The 20,612-nt window shown below is 39.4% G+C and overlaps 1 long non-coding RNA gene across 1 annotated transcript; it reads left to right on the plus strand.

Moving 5' to 3' along the window:
• The first annotated feature begins 279 nt into the window (after positions 1-279).
• On the plus strand, positions 280-6,584 carry LOC144314270 (uncharacterized). Its single transcript, XR_013380101.1, has 2 exons — positions 280-1,336; positions 6,203-6,584. It is a non-coding gene; the product is annotated as an uncharacterized LOC144314270 (long non-coding RNA).
• Positions 6,585-20,612: the final 14,028 nt, after the last annotated feature.

A 20,612-nucleotide genomic window follows, 5' to 3' on the forward strand; every position in this document is an offset into this window, starting at 1 on the left:
GGACCTGGGTAAGGCCACGGCGAGTGTCCCAGGACAGGAAAGCCCCATCCTGGAGAAGCAGGGGTTTTACCAATCTTCCTGGGAGTTGGAGCAGGATCCCAGGAGGGGCGAGGATGGCCTCAGCCTCCCTGGGACACTAACAGAGCACCAGCGCCCCAGGGAGAGCGCGCCCCACTCCGCGGCCGAGCTCCCGAAAGGGCTGCAGCGTGCATCTGGCGGGGCCCCACAACAGCTTGGAGGTGGCTCAGGCAGCGGCTCCGCTGGGAGGGAGCTGCGCCCCGGGGCGCAGCTCGGAAGTGGCTCAGGCAGAGGCTCCGTGCAGGGGGCTGCGTGGCCCTGGGAACTGCTCAGAATGCGCTCGGGCAGAGGCTCCCCATGGAGGGGGCTGGGCGGCCTGGAGCATGATTCCAACAGCTCAGGCCTGGGAGCACAGTGCGCCGGGGACTCAGCCCAAGATCCGGTGCCTCCCCTGGGACAGGCAGAAGCCAGGAAGGCTCAGGACAGCAAGGACACTCTTGCCGCCGGGTGGCCCCGAGCTGGGCAGATCAGCGGCCCGTGCCCCCAGAGCATCCAGGCTTCTTCAGACTGCAAGCTCCATAGCTACTGCGGGAGCTTAGTCCAGGACTCCAGAGCTGGCCGCCTCTACTGTCGTTGTTCCTCCTGGGGCCTCACAGGATAAACAACCCCACTGAACCTCACAGTGGCCTCAACGGATAAAGAGGTTAAACATCTTCCACTGAGCCTCCCTCACCAGGGAGGGGGCTGAGCAGCTCCCCCAAGTGCTAAAACCCGAAAATCAGCACAGCAGGCCTCTCCCACAGAAGACCAGCTAGAAGGACAGGGGAAAAAAGAAATTATTGACCAAGAAGCACTGGAAAGTTTCAGGGGAAGCAGAAGGATTTACAGGATAGAAAATGAGAGGATACTCCCCCTTGTTTTCTGTTTTTTGATTTCGATTTGCTTCCCCCCACCCTTTTTTTATTCTATTCTCTTTTATCTTTCCTTTCTTTTTTCTTTTTATTATTTTTTCTTCTTTATTTTTCTTTTCTTCTTTCTCTTCTGTCTTTTTTTTATTTTCCCAATAAAACTTGTTTTTGGCCATTTTGCACTGAGTAAAATAACTAGAAGGAAAAACTCACCTCACAAAAGAATCAGAAACAGCTCTCTTTCCCGCAGAGTTACAAAATTTGAATTACAGTTCAATGTCAGAAAGCCAATTCTGAAGCACAATTATAAGGCTACTGGTAGCTCTCGAAAAAAGCATGAAGGATTCAAGAGACTTCATGACTGCAGAATTTAGATCATATCAGGCCGAAATTAAAAATCAACTAAACGGGTGAGTGACATAGAAGTCAAGTTGATGGCAAGGAGGGAAACTGAGGAAAAAAGAGAAATCGACTAAAAGATCATGAGGATAGGTTAAGGGGAAAAAATAGCAGCCTTAGAAACAAAAATCTATGTTTATCTGGTGTTTCCGGGGGTACCAAAAGGGACAGATGTCTAGAATATGTAATTGAACAAATCATAACTGAAAACTTCCGTAAATTGGTGAAGGAAACAGGCATTCAGATGCAGGAAATAGATAGATCCCACCCCAATATCAATAAAAACCGCTCTACACCTGGATATTTAATAGTGAAACTTGCAAATTCGAAAGATCAAGAGAATTTCCTTAAAGCAGCAAGAGACAAGTAATCTCTAAATTTTATGGGGAGAAGTATTAGCATAAGAGCAGACCCCTCCACAGAGACTTGGCAGGTCAGAAAGGGCTGGCAGGATATATTCAGGGTCCTACATGAGAAGAACATGCAGCCAAGAATACTGTATCCAGCAAGGCTCTGATTCAGAATAGAAGGAGAGATTCAGAGCTTCCAAGATAGGCAGAAACCGAAAGAATATGTGACCACGAAGTCAGCTGTGCAAGAAATACTAAGGGGGATTCTGTAATAGAGGAAGTCCAAGGGAACAATGCACAAAAACAGGGACTGAATGGGGATCATGATGACACGAAATATAGATCTTTCAATAGTAACTCTGGACGTGAATGGGCTTAATGACCCCATTAAATGCGCAGCTGCGGTTTCAGACTGGATAAAAAAGCAAAACCCATCTATTTGCTGTCTACAAGAGACTCACTTTAGACATAAGGAAACCTACAGCCGGAAAATAAAAGGTTGGAGAAAAACGAACCATTCCAATGGTCCTCCAAAGAAAGCAGGGTAGCCATCCTTAGATCAGATATACTACATTTCTTCACAAACTGCAGTAAGTGATGAATTGGGACACTATATCAATCATACTTAAAGGATCTATCCAACAAGAGGACCTAACAATCATCAATCTTTATGTCCCGAATGTGGGAGCTGCCAAGTATATCAATCATTTAATCACCAAAGTTAAAACATACTTAGATAATAATACACTTATACGTGGTGACTTGAATGTGGCACTTTCCACAATCGACAGGTTTTATAAGCGCAACATCTCCAAAGAAACAAGAGCTTTAAATGATACACTGGACCAGATGGATTTCGCAGATATTTACAGAACTTTCCCTGCAAACACAATTGAATCCACATTCTACTCAAGTGCACATGGAACTGTCTCCGGATTAGACAACATACTGGGCCACAAATCAGGTCTTAACCAATACCAAAAGATTGGGATCGTCCCCTGCATCATTTCAGACCATAATGCTTTGAAATTAGAACTAAATCACAAGAACAACTCTGGAAGGATTTCAAACACGTGGAGCTTAAGGACCATTCTGCTAAAAGATGAAAGGATCAAGCTGGAAATTAGAGAAGAATAAAGATTCTTGGAAACTAATGAGAACGCAGTACAACCATTGGAAATCTTTGGGAAACAGCAAAAGCAGTCCTGAGGGGAAATATATCACAATACGAGCATCCATCCAAAAACTGGAAAGAACTCAAATACAAAAGCAAACCTTGCACCTAAAGGAGCTGGAGAAAAAACCAGCAAATTGATCCTAAACACAGCAGAGGAAGAGAGTTATTAAACATTCGGGCAAAACTCAATGAAATGCAGATCAGAAGAAATGTGGAACAGATGAACAAACCCAGGAGTTGGTTCTTTGAAACAATTAATAAGATAGATAAATCATTAGGCAGCCTTATTAAAAAGAAGAGGGAAAGGACTCAAATTGATAAAATCATGAATGAGAAAAGAGAGATGACCACCAATACCAAAGAATACAAACAATTAAAAAAACTTATTAGGAGCAGCTGTATGCCATTAAATTAGGCAATCTAGAAGAAATGGGCACATTTCTGGAACACCACAAACTACCAAAACTGGAACAGGAAGAAATAGAAAACCTGAACAAGCTGCTTACCGGGGAGGAAAATGAAGCAGTCCTCAAAACATCCCAAGGCACATAAGTCCAGGGCCAGATGGCTTCCCGGGGGAATTCTATCAACCTATTCTACTAAAGCTGTTCCAGAAGATAAAAAGAGATGGAGTCGTTCCAAACTCATTCTATGAACCCAACGTCACTTTATTTCTAAAACCAAACAAAGAACCCACCAAAAAGGAGAATTACAGACCAATAACCCCGATGAACATGGATGCAAAAATTCTCAACAGGAGACTAGCCAAGAGGATCCAACAGAACATTAAGAAGATTATTCACCATGACCAAGTGGGATTTATCCCCGGACACAAAGCTGGTTCAACACCCATGAAGCAATCAATGTGGTTGATCATATCAGCAAGAGAAAAAACGAGAACCATCGGATCCTCTCAATAGATGCAGAGAAAGCATTTGACAAAATACAGCATCCATTCCTGATCAAAACTCTTCAGAGTGTAGGGATAGAGGGAACAATCCGCAGCATCTTAAAAGCCATCTACGAAAAGCCCACAGAAAATATCATTCTCAATGGGGAAACACTGGGAGCCCTTCCCCGAAGATCCGGAACAGGAAAGGGATGAGCACTCTCACTACTGCTATTCTACAGAGTAGTAGAAGTCCTTGCCTCAGCAATTAGGCAACAAAAAGAAATAAAGGGCATTCAAATTGGCAAAGAAGAAGTCAAACTCTCCCTCTTGGCAGATGACATTATACTGTACCTAGAAAACCCAAAAGACTCCACCCCAAGATTGCTAGAACTCATACAGCCATTTGGCAGTGTGGCAGGATACAAAATCAATGACCAGAAGTCAGTGGCATTTTTATACACTAACAGTGAGACTGAAAGAAGAGAAATTAAGGAGTCAATCCTGTTTCAATTGCACCCAAAAGTATGATACCTAGGATTAAACCTAACCAAAGAGGTAAAGGATCTATCCCATAAAAATCACAGAACCCTTCTGAAAGAAAGTGAGGAGGACACAACGAGATGGAAAAATACTCGATGCTCTTGGATTGGAAGACTTAATATTGTGAAAATGTCAATGTTACCCAGGGCAATTTACACGTTTAATGCAACCCCTATCAAAATACGATGGACTTTCTCCAGATAGGTAGAACAAATTATTTTAAGATTTGTGTGGAATCAGAAAAGATGCCGAATACCCAGGGGAATATTAAAAAAGAAAACCATAGCTGGGGGCATCACAATGCCAGGTCTCAGCCTGTACTACAAAGATGTTGTCATCAAGACAGTGTGGTACTGGCACAAAAACAGACACATAGGTCAATGGAACAGAACTGAGAATCCATAAGTGGACCCACAACTTGATGGTCAACTAATATTCCACAAATAGGAAAGACTATCCACTGGCAAAAAGACAGTCTCTTCAATAAATGGTGCCGGGAAAATTGGACATCCACATGCAGAAGAATGAAACTAGACCACTCTCTTGCACCAAACACAAAGATCAACCCAAATTGGATGAAAGATCTTAATGGGAGACAAGATTCCATCCAAAATCCAAGAGGAGAATACAAGCAAAACCCTTTTTGATCCTAGCCACAGTACCTTCTTGCAAGATACATCCATGAAGGCCAGAGAAACAAAAGCAAAAATGAACTATTGGGACTTCATCAAGAGAAGAAGCATTTGCACAGCAAAGGATACAGTCAACAAAATTCAAAGACAAACTTGAGAATGGGAGAATATATTTGAAAATGATGTATCAGATAAAGGGCTAGATTCCAAGATCTATAAAGAACATATTAAACTCAACAGCAAAGAAACAAACAATCCAATCATGAACTGGGCAAAACACATGAACAGAAATCTCACAGAGGAAGATATAGACATGGCCAACAAGCACATGAGAAAATGCTCTGTATCACTGGCCACCAGGGAGATACAAATCAAAACCACAAGGAGATACCACCTCACACCAGTGAGAATGGGGAATATTAACAAAGCAGGATATCACAAATGTTGGAGAGGATGCGGAGAAAGTGGAACCCTGTTGCACTTTTGGTGGGAATGTGAACTGGTGCAGCCACTCTGGAAAAGTTTGTGGAGGTTCTGCAAAGAGTTAAAAATACAGCGGCCCAACAACCCAGCAATTGCAATGCTGGGGATTTACCCCAAAAATACAGATGCAATGAAACGCCGGGATGCCTGCACCCTGATGTTTATAGCATTAAACAAGCATTAAAATAGCCAAACTGTGGAAGGAGCCTCAGTGTCCATTGGAAGATGAATGGATAAAGATGTGGTTTAGATGGATAAAGATGTGGTTTATGTATTCAATGGGATATTACTCAGCCATTAGAAATGACAAATACCCACAGTGTGCTTTGACGTGGATGAAATGGAGGATATTATGCTGAGTGGAAATAAGTCAATCAGAGAAGGATAAACTAAACATTATGTGGTCTCATTCATTTGGGGAATATAAAAAATAGTGACACGGAATAAAGGGGAAAGGAGAAAACATGAGTGGGAAATACCAGAAAGGGAGACAGAACATGAGAGACTCCTAACTCTGGGAAATGAACTAGGGGTGGTAGAAAGGGAGGTTGGTGGCGGGGGGATGGGGGGAGACAGGGAGATGGGCTCGTAGGGGGGCACATGAAGGGATGAGCACTGCATGTGATTCTATATGTTGGCAAATTGAACACCAATAAAAATAAATTTTAGAAAAAAATTAAAAAAAGAAGATGCACTTTTTGTGCCAGCTGGGTGACAATTCCTTGCAGGCTAGGACAAGCTTCTCCAGAGGGCTATATATGTTTGAAATCTGCTTTTAATATATGATGCTGTTTCTCCCATAGGGCACATTCACAGGTGCAGAAATCAAGGCCTGGAACTGGAAGTGGTACCACTCTCTATAATCCTTCATGATCTACTTGCAAACTGTTTACTTTCTGCTCCCACAATTTTATATTCTGCTGGCCTAGAGGTCTCAGTTACAAAGAGAGACACAAAAACAATCCCACTGATCCGGAAATTGAAACTGCTGCCTGGCCACTTTGAGCTCTTCATGCCTCTGAATCAATAGGCAAGCAAGGAAGTTACTATGCTGGCTGGGTGATTAATTCCAAATTCCTGGGAGGAATGGGATGAGCTCCACAATGGAGGTTAAGAAGAGCACGTGTGAAAATCAGAGGATCACTTAACACATCTTTTAATATTACCTTCATGTTTTCATTTTCATTTCCTTCCATGTATTTTTAAGTTTCTACTTTAATTTCCTGGTTAACCCATGCATTATTAGCAGGAGGATATTCTTTAACCCCCATGTATTTGTGGTATTTCCAATCTTTTTTCTTGTGGTTGACCTTAAGATTCATATCATTGTGGTTGGTATAATCTTAATCTTTTTGTACTTGTTAAGGGCTGATTTGTGACGGGGTATGTGGTCTATTGTGGAGAATGTTCGATATGCACTCAAAAAAACTGTGCATTCTGCTGTTTTAGGAAGAAATGTTCTGTATATATTTGTTAAGTTAAAAAAGAAAGAAAAGAACAGAAATGACAAATACCCCCCATTTGCTTTGATGTGGATGGAACTGGCGGTATTATGCTGAGGGAAATAAGTCAATTGGAGAAAGGCTATCATTTTATGCTCTCATTCCTTTGGAGCATATAAAAAATAGTGAAAAGGAATAAAGGAAAAAGGAGATAAAATGAGTGGAAATATAAGTTGAGGATGACAGACTATGAGAGACTCCTAACTCTGGGAAAGGATCAAGGTGTAGTGGAATGGGAGGTACTTTGGGGGTTGCAGTGACTGGATGATGGGCACTGAGGGGGGCACTTGACGGGATGAGCTCTGGGTGATATGCTATATGTTTGCTCTGTGTTGGGATTTACACATCAAAACCACAATGACATACCTCTTCACCCCAGTGAGAATGGTGAAAATTAACAAGACAGGAAACAAATATTGCAGAGGATGTGGAGAAAGGGGAACCCTCGGTGTTGGTAGTGATCTCTCCTTTTGTCATTCATGATTTTATTAATTTGAGTCTTCTCTCTCTTCTTTTTAATAAGGTTGGCTAATGGTTTATCTATCTTATTAATTCTTTCGAAGAACCAACTCCTGGTTCTGTCGATCTGTTCCACAGTTCTTCTGGTCTCGATTTCGTTGAGTTCTGCTCGAATTTTAATTAACTCTCTTATTCTGCTGGGTGTGGGATCTATCTGCTGTTTTTTCTCTAGCTCCTTTAGGTGTAAGGTTAGCTTTTGTATTTGAGTTCTTTCCATTTTTTGAATGGATGCTTGTATTGCGATGTATTTCCCCCTTAGGACTGCTTTTGCTGCATCCCAAAGATTTTGAACGGTTGTATCTTCATTCTCATTAGTTTCCATGAATCTTTTGAATTCTTCCTTAATTTCCTGGTCGACCCTTTCATCTTTTAGCAGGATGGTCCTTAACCTCCACGTGTTTGAAGTCCTTCCAAACATCTTGTTGTGATTTAGTTCTAATTTCAAGGCATTATGGTCAGAGAATTTGCAAATGCAAATTCTTTTTCTGTGCCTTCCAGGTATAAATCTTCCCCCAGAAATGTAGACATCTAGAAAAACAGTGCCCATACCTTCAAGTCTGTGTGAGAGAGTGGAAGCCCAACTTGATAAGCACTCATGGGCAAACAGAAATGGCCTGGTCACATTGACAACCCTCCCCATTAATATCCTTCAGGACTCTTCCACTAGCTCACCCCAGAGCTTCTAAACTCTCCTGCCTTTTGTTTCAGTGGAGTTGACCCACACTGCAATAGTCTTTTTTTAAAGATTTTATTTATTTATTCATGAAAAGACACAGAAAGAGGAGACAGAGACATAGGCAGAGAGAGAAGCAGGCTCCATGCAGGGAGCCCAATGTGGGATTCTATCCCGGGACCCCAGGATCTCACCCTGGGCCGAAGGCAGATGCTCAACTACTGAGCCACCCAGACATCTCACATTGCAATAGTTTGAATAGAGTCTTCCTTAACATTTTCAACAAGTATCCAGAGCAATTTTTCTTTTATATTGTGAGTATCTCAGTTGGAGTTTCTTAGGCCAGACTGCATGAATCTCTATTAGCCTATTTTACGGTTCCTTTATCAGATCTTAGGAATCCCAGGAATACAGATTTATCTAAAGACATTAATAGGATATGGGTTCTCCGGTGCAATGTATTTGCTCTGAAATGAGGTCTGGAGCAGCTTGTACTGACAGTGTATCATTGCAGCAATGGCACTCTCTACCTCAAAAGGTTCAGCTGATGAAATTTCACATTTGGAATTTGGGGCCTCCTATCATCTGCCTTGCAACTCTTCAGCCTTTAAGAGCCTCTGGCTGAGCCTATTCCTTTAAATTGGCTACACAATCAGGTTCATAATTCATAATGCAATGAAGATTCATTTTTTTTCTAAACTAATATTAATACTCTAGAAAGTACAAACTAGGTGGTTCTGTAATCACTCCACTGGTCAGAATCTTCCCTTTGTCATGGCTCAGGCAGACCAACTTGGATTGCAAGGAGCCAGTTAGGACTGTAAGTGTGCAATCTGAAAAAAAATTCCAAAATAGCCAATGAAATGAATCCAAGCCAGAGTCCTTTACACAGAATTATAGAGCAAAGACAGAAAACAAGTAGAAATGCCTGGTCCAGAGGACAGGAGAAAGTGAGGTCAAAAGTTAAAGACAGCGTTTAAAGTCTGAAACCCAGTATGAAATAGTTAAAACAGTAATAGTTGAAGCACAAAGAAGAAGACAAAGAAAAATAAGAGGGAATATTCACCTTTAGGACTACTATTTGTTTATAGAGGGCTAAGTATGCATCTAGGATAAATAAAATCACTGTGTGTTAAATTTCCAGTGTTCACCTGTAATTATAACTATTTCTGTAATTAAAGAAGCAGAAGAAAGAGGAAGCCAACTACTTGGTGTTATCAGGGTATAGTATGTCTGCAAACACATTTGTGTTACAAAAATAGAAGTCAAGACAGAGCTTATAAATTCTAATTATAGGCCAAGTCATTCAGAACAACTTTATACCTCATAATCTAAAAGAATTCTCAAATAACTGCCTGTTAATGGCAATGGTACCCAAATATCATAGCAGATGATAATGAAAATCCTTTATTTGGTAGGTTTTTCAAAGTAGTCACAGTGGCCAAGTAATTGCATCAATTTGGCAATCTACTGTTAAAATCAACAACTTTAACCCATGTCTAGGGTTGAAAACAATATTTGTCAGGCCTAAATTGGCTTATTTTAACTGCAATTTTTTTGAATTGGGACCATTTGAACAACTATGATAAATTGAAAACAGCCTTTGAAATAGCCTAAGTAGTGTTGTTTAGACTGTCACTTAAATGTTTTATAAACTGTTATTTTCTGTCCAAACCCTTGTTTTTGAAACACTTATTTATAATACCATATAATTCATTAGTTTTTACCTGGATACTTTTAGAAGATAAAAACTCTTTTTTGGGAAAAAAAAAAGTTTTGATCCATTTGACAATCTTTGTCTTAGAATTGGTGCATTTAGACCATTGACATTCAAAGTGACCGTTGATACAGTTGGATTAATATCTGCTATATTTGTTGGTTTTCTTTTTTGCTGCTCTTGTTCTTTGCTCCCATTTTTGTCTTCCATTTCCTTTTCTGCCTTTTGTGGTTTTAACTGAGCATTTTATATCATTCAGTTTTTTCACCTTTCTTACATACCATTTGTGCTTCTTTTTTTTTTCACTCTTTTTAGTGGTTGCCTTAGAGTTTGCAATATACATTGACAGTTAATCAAAGTCCATTTTCAGAATATTACTCAGCCATTAGAAATGACAAATACCCACCATTTGCTTCGACGTGGATGGAACTGGAGGGTATTATGCTGAGTGAAATAAGTCAATCGGAGAAGGACAAACATTATACGGTCTCATTCATTTGGGGAATATAAATAATAGTGAAAGGGAATAGAGGGGAAGGGAGAAGAAATGGGTAGGAAATATCATAAAGGGAGACAGAACATGGAAGACACCTAACTCTGAGAAACGAACTAGGGGTGGTGGAAGGGGAGGAGGGCGGGGGTGGGGGTGACTGGGTGGTGGGCACTGAAGGGGGCACTTGACGGGATGAGCACTGGGTGTTATTCTGTATGTTGGCAAATTGAACACCAATAAAAAATAAATTTATTATTAAAAAAAATCAAAGTCCATTTTCAAATAACACCATACCACTTTACAGGTACTGCAAATATCTTATAATAATAAAATAATCCTAATTCTTTCCTCTCCTCAGTTACATCAGTGCTGTCATTCATTTTTCTTCTATATAAGCATATATAATAAAGCACATGTATAAAACAATACATTGTATACATAATCAAATACATTGTTGCTGTTATTACTTTAAAAAAAACTCTTATTTGTTAGCTCAATAAGAATAAGAAAAACTTCTATTCCCTTATTCATTCTTTGATGCTCTTCCTTTCTTTAAATCAAGTTTTGACCTATATAATTTCACCACTCCTAAAGATCTTTTAAGATTTCTTGTAAGGCAGGCTTACTGGCAACAAATTCCCTCTTTTTTTTTTTTTGTCTAACAAGGTCTTTATTTTTCCTTCACTTTCAAAGGATAATTTCACTGAGTATAGAATTCTAAGGTAGTAGGGGGGTTTCTCTCAATATTTTAATAGTTCACTACTCTCTCTTCTTGCTTGCATGTTTTCTAAGTAAATATTCGATATAATTCTCATCTTGGTTCCTTTGTAGGTAAGGTATTTTTCTCCCTGTAGCTTCTTTCAATATATTTTTTTCCTTACCCTTGATATTCTGTAGTTTGAGTATAATATTCCTAAACATAGCTCTTATTACTATTATTATTTTTACATTTATTGTTTGGTGTTCTCTGAGATTCCTGGATTTGTGGTTGGATGTCTGACATTAATATGGAGAGATTCATTATTATTTCAAATATTTCATTTGTTTCTTTCTCCGTTCTTCTCCTTCTGGTATTCTCATTACTTGAACATTACACCTCTGTACTTGTCCCACAGCCCTTGAATATTCTGTTTTATCTCTTTACAGTCTTTATTTTCTTTGGTTTGAAGTTTTGAAGATTCCTATAAAGGTATCCTTAAGTTCAGAAAGGAGGGGAAATGAGTGGGAAAAATTAGAGAGGGAGACACACTATGAGAGACTCCTAAGTCTGGGAAATGAGCAAAGGGTTGTGGAAGGGGAGGCAGGCGGGGGAATGGGATAACTGGGTGACAGGCAGTGAGGAGGGCACTTGATGGGATGAGCACTGGGTGTTATACTATATGTTGGCAAATCAAACTTCAATTAAAAGAAAAAAAGATATCCTTAAGCTCAGAGATTCTTTCCTCAGTCATGTCCAATCTGTTTATAAGTCCACCAAAGGCACTCTTCATTTCTCTTTCAGTGTTTTTTGTTTTGTTTTGTTTTCTAACCTCTAGCAATTCTTTTTGGTTCTTTCTCAAGATTTCCATCTCTTATAGTGCCATCCGTTCTTGCATGCTGTCTCCTTTATTCATTAGAGCCTTTAGCATTTTAATAATGGTTGTTTTAAATTCCCATACTTGTTTTAGATTCCCATAGTTGCTTTAATTCCATGACTGGTTCTAATGCTTGCTCTTTCTCTTGAAACTGTATTTTTTGCCTTTTGATTGTCTTATATTTTTTAAAAAATGATTTTATTTATTAGTTTGAGAAAGGGAGAGAGAGACAGAGCATGAGGTAGGGGTTAGGGAGAGAGAGAGAGAGAGAGAGAGAGAAGCAAACTCCCTGATGAACAGGGAGCCAGACATGGAGCTTGATCCCAGGACCCTGAGATTATGACCTAAATTGAAGGCAGATAGATGCTTAACTGATTGAGCCACCCAGGAGCCCATGTAGTTATTTCCTAATCGCTGGATATGTGTACCGAATAAAAGGAACTACTATAAATAGTCCTTTAGTATTGTGGTAGAAAAGTGTGGGGGAAAGGGAGGCATTCTATAGTCCTATGATGAAGTCTCAATCTTTTAGTGAGCCTATAACCTCTGGACTGTGAACTTCGCAAGTATTTTTCAGAGATCCCCCCCCCCCCCCCTTTTAGGTGGAAGAGGCTGACTGGAGTAGGCTGGAGTATTTTCCTTCCCCCACATTAGTTAGTTTCTGATAACATCCCAGCAAGATAGCCTCTGGTTAACTAGTTTCTCCTGAGGGCAGGGCTTGTTAAGAAAACTTAATCTCATGAGTCTGTTTCAGTGAGCTAGGACTCCTTGTGTTCACCTGTCTTTTCAGTTTGGGGATTTGACCTGTGTCCTCATTTCTCTTAAGAATTCAAGAATTGATTTTTCAGCCTGTTCAGCTTTTACTTGTTAGGACAGGGTGGCAATTTCCAAGCTCCTTACATGCAAAAGCCTCAGTTGTCCTTTAATTTGTTAGAGGTATTCCTTGCATGCAAATAATTTTATTTTTGTGTAGTCAATGTATCAACTTATTTATTTCCTCTAGATTCTGAATATGTTTTAAAAGGCTTTCCCAATACTGAGGTTAACAGAATAATCTACCTGTGTTTGCTTCTATTATTTATATGGTTATCTATCGTTATCCCTGTTCCATTTATTCTTGTGTACAGTATGTTTAGATTAGTATAGCAGCTTATTCTTGAGTATAGCATAAAGTCTAAAATCTGATTTTGTTCTTTCTCTATATTGTTACCCAATTGTCTCAGCACCATTTACTACAAAATCCATCTTTCCTGTGGTAATGTGAGATGCCACTTTTATCTTACACTAATTTCATATGTGCTGTGTCTAGTTTTGGATTTTTTTTTCTAGTTCTATTCCTTTAGTCTGTCCATTCAAGAGGCAGTACTGGATTGATTTAATTATGGTGGCTTTGGGGTGTGTTTTAATGTAGAGCTAGTCCATCTCATAATTTTACCTTTTAGTGTTTTCATGGCTACTTTTGAGTTTTTTCAATATAAACTTTAGAATCAATTTGTCAAATCCATAAACTATTTGCTGGTATTTTTATTGAATTGAATTAAAATTATAATTTAGGGAATACTGAAAACTTCATGATGGTGCATCATTTTACCAAGAACAGGGGATATTTTTTTGCACAAGTCTACCTCTGTGTCTTTCAAGAGAAATTCACTCATACATACAAAACCATGTAAGTGTATATTCATTTAGCAAGTCAAAGACAGCAATCTGTCCAATCCAGATTCCTATTCTTTATATTCTGAGACCAGGGCCCAATAAAAAACCATGCATGGACATCAAGATGATAATGAATCCCTTAAAATTACATATAAAACTTGTGTGTGTGAGTGCTTTATTATTTTTTTTAAAGATTTTGTTCATGAGAGACACAGAGAGAGGCAGAGACAGACATAGGCAAAGGGATAAGCAGGCTCCCTGTGGGGACCCCAATGTAAGACTTAGTCCCAGGAACCCAGGATCATGACCTGAGCTGAAGGCAGATGCTCAACCACTGAACCACCCAGAAGCCCCGTGTGTGGTTTAAGTGAAATTTTTATTATATGTTGTTTTCTCTGAGAGATCATTAGGATTTTCCTCTGCATTCTCATTCAAGCATAAACTTTCTAGTCTGTAATTTCCCCAACAGTAGCAATCTCATGTATACGAAGAAAGAAACAAATACACATGACTTTTTTGTTGTTGTTAGTGCTTCTAAGTACAATGACCCAAGCAACAAGTAGTTTCTCTCTACCCAAAATTGAGCCAAGCAATATGATAGAAAAGGATATTAGAATGATCCTTATACTAAAAACAAAAAAACAAAAAAACAAAAAAACAAAAAAACAGAGCAAGGCAGACTTATTTGGGACAAAGCACTAAAATCAAGTAGAGAACCATAATAGTCCCTTGCAACCTAATTCAATAAAAAATACAACAAAGAAGAGATCATAGAAGCATACTGTCAGTGTTGTGCCCAAGATTGCGAATCCGAGAAACCACCAAGGAGCCGACACAGATGCTCGTGCTTGGGTCCAAGTATACCCGACACAGTGGAGCAGGGACTTGGACCCCGAAGTGGGTTACAGCTGGGTGTTTTATAGGCTGGTCTAGGGGATTTTCAGAAGGGGTGGAGGAATTACTCAAGTTCTGTTTACATTCTGATAGGGGGCTTTCAAGGGCATTGAGCTCTGTTCTCATTCTAATATGGGACTTCCTACCACGGGGGTGTGGGTTCTGTTGTCTTTCTGATACGGGATTCTCTGCCTAGGGCAATTCTGAGCTCTGTTGTCTTTCTGATATGGGATTCCCTGCAGTTTTTCCCATGAAGTTCAGCTCTTATTCACAGGGGCCTAAGATGGCTGTACTTGTGCTAATGCTAAACTTTAGGTGGGATGGCCTTAATTTCTCCCCGGCCTCCACAGTCAGCAGAGATTCCTTAAACTTAGCCCTTACCATCTGGGAAGAGGAGAAAAGATAGTCTAGATAGCATGATGTAAGTTGTAAAAACATGACTGTGTTATTTCTTACTCCCAACAGTTATCCACATTCAGGATTTTCATTTCTCAACAGTGACCACAGAGTCACTGTTTCTCCTTCTTTTTTCAATGGAGCAATAGTCTTCATTAAATTTTCTAAATGCAGTGACAAGTAGAATTAGAGGATCCCCACCAGGTGGCACTCTATTTTCCTGTCTTCTTCCCAGATTATAGTCTGTATGTTCAACACTCTCTTTCTTCTTTTTCTTTTTTTTTCTTTTGTATCTCCCCGCGCCCCGCCCCCCCCCCCCCCCCCCCAGGATTATGCCTACACCTTTCCCTAGTGTTAAGAATGTTGTTTATCTCCAGTAAAGGTTTTTACCTTTATTATCTTCCTGGTTGTCTAGATCAGTGGTTCTTAATCTTTTCTGTGCCCTAGAATTGCACAGAGCACTTATTAACAACCACTGACACCCTTCTGTTGAGTTGGTCTGGGCGGAGCCCTTGCTATTATTCAGAATTCTCCCCAGTGAACCAAATCAGAAGCCAGAGTTAATAATAGTGAGCCAGAGTTACAATCCATCTACAAACTAGTTCTGTGCAAGAGCCAGTAAGTTAGCTTTTCATAAGGAATGAAAACCATCTCAACCTATATCTTTCACCAGTTAAACTTGCAATTACTTTCCCCCTTACTCTGTAGTTCTATATGGCAGTTGTAGAATTTTAGAATTGTAGTGTCCATAGAGATTATCCAGCTCAATGCCCAGAGAGGAAACAAAAACAAACCTTCCCCATGATCATACATCTTATAAATAAAGTACCAAGACTATATTATGTAATTGCTTTTAAATTATGGGTTTACCACTTTATTTTTTTCAGATAGCCCTAGATATATATTCACTTGTTAGCTTCCTCTACCCAAATCTCTACCTTCCTTTTTGCTTTCCTGCTTGTATGCTTCCCACCCTATGATAATAAGACTATGACCTTCTATTTGTTGGAAGAGCTTTTAGATGTGTCCTTTCTTTCACCTTATATCACAAATTCTTCCTCACCAAAAATTTCATTCCTTCTAGCACTTTCACTCCCAAACTCTACCTACATCTGTAAAATAAGCATAAGAAATCATTAGGTAAAGTCCTGGTAGCCCAGAGGACCATCCTAAAAATGGCAAAACATGAAACATCAATGTTGCTTTGACTTCATTATCTATATAAGAAAATTGTGACATTTTTCTCAATATAAAAAATCCTAAAAAAAAAAAAAAAAAAAAAAAAAATTCCTAAAGCAAAAATACAGTGTGAGCGCCATCTCCTGGAGAGGGCATCCCAACTTGAGCATGTGCCCTCCCTCCCTGACACATTCATTGTAGTGTTTTGCTTTTATACTTCATTTTATGAGTTCATTGATTTATCATTGTTCCATAATAGATTTAAGTTAGCTTACAAGATACACAAACAAGATAAAAGTAAAGTAAACATTTAATTTAAAATATCCATTGGAAAAGCAAGTATAGGACCAGGAGGAGAAACAAAACACTGATAACCAAGGTTTCCACACAGCAGCAAAGGAGCTATAAATTTAGTAAAGGATCGGGAGTTTATGAGTTTATTTTATTCTCTAAGTTTGAGTTGCCTGTAAGAATCCATGAAGAGCTTTCAAGTGTGCGCTGTGTGTTTAAAGCTCATGAGATAGATCTGAGAGAGGAATATAGATCTGAAGGTGATCAGCGTGTGGTCGCTGAAGCACTGGGCTGCATAGCATTGCCCAGAGTGTGGAGAGAAAGAATAAAATAAGATCCAGCACAGAGCCCAGAGGAATATTGATATTTAAGGGATGGTCCCTTAATCCCTGTTCCTCTGCTGAATAAGAATAACATTTAAGCACAGTGGGGAAAAAATATTTTAGAATTGGCTTAGTATATAACTTCATCATGTTAAATTGACTTGGAGGGTTGGTTGGTTGGTTTGTTCTTAAATCTTTCTCCAATCAACAGTTTCTAAACACTTTGGAACTGCTCTTCCTGATACCTAAAACTCTGATCTCTGACCTGGGAGGAGGGTAGACTAGAAGACAGAAAATAATTATGTCTCATTATCTCTGTTTCTAAAGGTGGATGTCAGCAGGGCTGACTGCCTTTCTGTCCTTCTCCACCTATCTTCCAGGCTGTAGAATCCTCGGTTGGGAAAGGAGCAGGGGCCTCAGCAATTTTTCCTGTCCACACTTGCCTTGGTCACCTTCTTAGCTGTAATTTGACTTCCTGCTCTTAAGGAGGAACGTGGAAAGGATTGCCATGATTCTTTTGGCTACATCTTATTCTCTTAGAATTATTTAGAATGTTTTTTCTCTTTGCTCTTTTTAAATATCTCATGTGATTATAAATGTTGCTTGTTTCAGCAAAAATCTCATTTCAATTATTTTCCATTATGAACAAGATGAACTTTTTCACTGAAATAGGCACAGTGTCTCATTGAATTTCAGGTCACTTGCAATTTCTTTTTTCTTAATTCCACAGAGAGAAGAGGACTGAATTCCTAAAAACTGCCCTACTCTCACACACACTCCCCTGGTAGAGCTCCATTTCAATTGAAATCCCCACATGTTAATTCTTGTCAGGAGTGTAGTTAAAGGAAATGTCTTCTGTATGGCCCAGAAATGTGGCTAATGGTTCTGTAACTCTTTATGACCAATTCCTTTAGCAATTCCACTCTCAGAACTCTGTAATAATTTCTACCAAGGTTAAAAAAAAATGGGTTTATACATTTCCTTAATCTACTGGAATGTTCGGTGCCGTTGATTACTTTAATCTATTAGAAAAACATGGCCTCTCTTTCCATCTGTGCCAGTAGCATACCAGTTGCTAGTGTTTCTTCCAGTCAAGGAAACTGTAGCATTTTCCTCTAGCACTTTCCATATGTTCCCTTCATGTAGGTCTGTGTATCTATTACAGATCTCTTTTGATTCAATTCTATACTTAAATGATGCATTAAATCTCTAAGATAATATTTGCTATGTATACTTTGAATTTTCTTGCTTAATTCGGGGATAGTTTTTATTTTTCATTTTTATTTGTTTTGTTTTTTTAATAATAAATTTATTTTTTATTGGTGTTCAATTTGCCAACATTCAGAATAACAGAGTGCTCATCCCGTCAAGTGCCCCCCTCAGTGCCCATCACCCGTTCACCCCCACCCCCTGCCCGCCTCCCCTTCACCACCCCTAGTTCATTTCCCAGAGTTAGGAGTCTTCATGTTCTGTCTCCCTTTCTGATATTTCCACACATTTCTCCTCCTTTCCCTTCTATTCCCTTCTATGAATGAGACCATATACTGTTTGTCCTTCTCCGATTGACTTATTTCACTCAGCATAATACCCTCCAGCTCCATCCACGTTGAAGCAAATGGTGGGTATTTGTCGTTTCTAATGGCTGAGTAATATTCCATTGTATACATACACCACGTCTTCTTTATCCATTCATCTTTCGATGGACACCGAGGCTCCTTCCACAGTTTGGCTATTGTGGACATTGCTGCTAGAAACATCGGGGTGCAGGTGTCCCGGTGTTTCATTGCATCTGCATCTTTGGGGTAAATCCCCAGCACTGCAATTGCTGGGTTATAGGACTGGTCTATTTTAAACTCTTTGAGGAACTTCCACACAGTTTTCCAGAGTGGCTGCACCAGTTCACGTTCCCACCAACAGTGTAAGAGGGTTCCCTTTTCTCCGCATCCTCTCCAACATTTGTGGTTTCCTGCCTTGTTAATTTTCCCCATTCTCACTGGTGTGAGGTGGTATCTCATTGTGGTTTTGATTTGTATTCCCTGATGGCAAGTGATGCGGAGCATTTTCTCATGTGCGTGTTGGCCATGTCTATGTCTTCCTCTGTGAGATTTCTCTTCATGTCTTTTTCTCATTTCATGATCGGATTGTTTGTTTCTTTGCTGTTGAGTTTAATAAGTTCTTTATAGATCTTGGAAACTAGCCCTTTATCTGATACATCATTTGCAAATATCTTCTCCCATTCTGTAGGTTGTCTTTAGTTTTGTTGACTGTATCCTTTGCTGTGCAAAAGCTTCTTATCTTGATGAAGTCCCAATAGTTAATTTTTGCTTTACTTTCTTTTGCCTTCGTGGATATATCTTGCAAGAAGTTACTGTGGCCGAGTTCAAAAAGTGTGTTGCCTATGTTCTCCTCTGGAATTTTGATGGAATCTTGTCTCACATTTAGATATTTCATCCATTTTGAGTTTATCTTTGTGTATGGTGTAAGAATGTTCTAGTTTCATTCTTCTGCAAGTGGATGTCCAATTTTCCCAGCACCACTTATTGAAGAAACTGTCTTTCTTCCAATGGATAGTCTTTCCTCCTTTATCGAATATTAGTTGACCATAAAGTTGAGGGTCCACTTCTGGATTGTCCGTGGTGTTACATTGATCTATGTGTCTGTTTTTGTGCCAGGACCACACTGTCTTGATGAGCACAGCTTTGTAGTACAACCTGAAATCTGGCATTGTGATGCCCCTAGCTATGGTTTTCTTTTTTAAAATTCCCCTGCCTATTCGGAATCTTTTCTGATTCTACACAAATCTTAAAATAATGTGTTCTAACTCTCTGAAGAAAGTCCATGGTATTTTGATAGAGATTGCATTAAACGTGTAAATTGCCCTGGGTAACATTGACATTTTCACAATATTACTTCTGCCGATCCATGAGCATGGAATATTTTTCCATTTCTTTGTGTCTTCCTCAATTTCTTTCAGAAGTGTTCTATAGTATTTGGGGTATAGATCCTTTCCTTCTTTCGTTAGGTTTACTCCTAGGAATCTTATGCTTTTGGGTGCAATTGTAAATGGGATTGACTCCTTAATTTCTCTTTCTTCAGTCTCATTGTTAGTGTATAGAAATGCTACTGACTTCTAGGCATTGATTTTGTATCCTGCCACACTGCCAAATTGCTGTATGAGTTCTAGCAATCTTGGGGTGGAGGCTTTTGGGTTTTCTATGTAGAGTATCATGTCATTGGCGAAGAGGGAGAGTTTGACTTCTTCTTTGCCAATTTGAATGCCTTTAATGTCCTTTTGTTGTCTGATTGCTGAGGCTAGGACTTCCAGTACTATGTTGAATAGCAGTGGTGAGAGTGGACATCCCTGTTTTGTTCCTGATCTTAGGGGAAAGGCTCCCAGTGCTTCCCCATTGAGAATGATATTTGCTGTGGGCTTTTCGTAGATGGTTTTTAAGATGTTGAGGAATGTTCCCTCTATCCCTACAGTCTGGAAGAGTTTTGATCAGGAATGGATGCTGCATTTTGTCAAATGCTTTCTCTGCATCTTTGAGAGGATCATATGGTTCTTGTTTTTTCTCTTGCTGATATGATGAATCACATTGATTGTTTTACGAGTGTTGAACCAGCCTTGCATCCCGGGAATAAATCCTACTTGGTCATGGTGAATAGTCTTCTTAATGTATTTTAGTATCCTATTGGCTAGTATCTTGTTGAGATTTTTTGCATCCATGTTCATCAGGGATACTAGTCTATAATTTTCCTTTTTGGTGGGTCTTTGTCTGGTTTTGGAATTAAGGTGATGCTGGCCTCATAGAATGAATTTGGAAGTACCCCATATCTTTCTATCTTTCCAAACAGCTTTAGTAGAATAGGTATGGTTTCTTCTTTAAATGTTTGATAGAATTCCCCTGGGAAGCCATCTGATCCTGAACTTTTATGTCTTGGCATGTTTTTGATGACTGCTTCAATTTCCTCCCTGCTTATTGGCCTGTTCAGGTG

Source organism: Canis aureus, chromosome 5 (assembly GCF_053574225.1).
Source record: "Canis aureus isolate CA01 chromosome 5, VMU_Caureus_v.1.0, whole genome shotgun sequence".
In the NCBI taxonomy this organism is placed as follows: domain Eukaryota; kingdom Metazoa; phylum Chordata; class Mammalia; order Carnivora; family Canidae; genus Canis; species Canis aureus.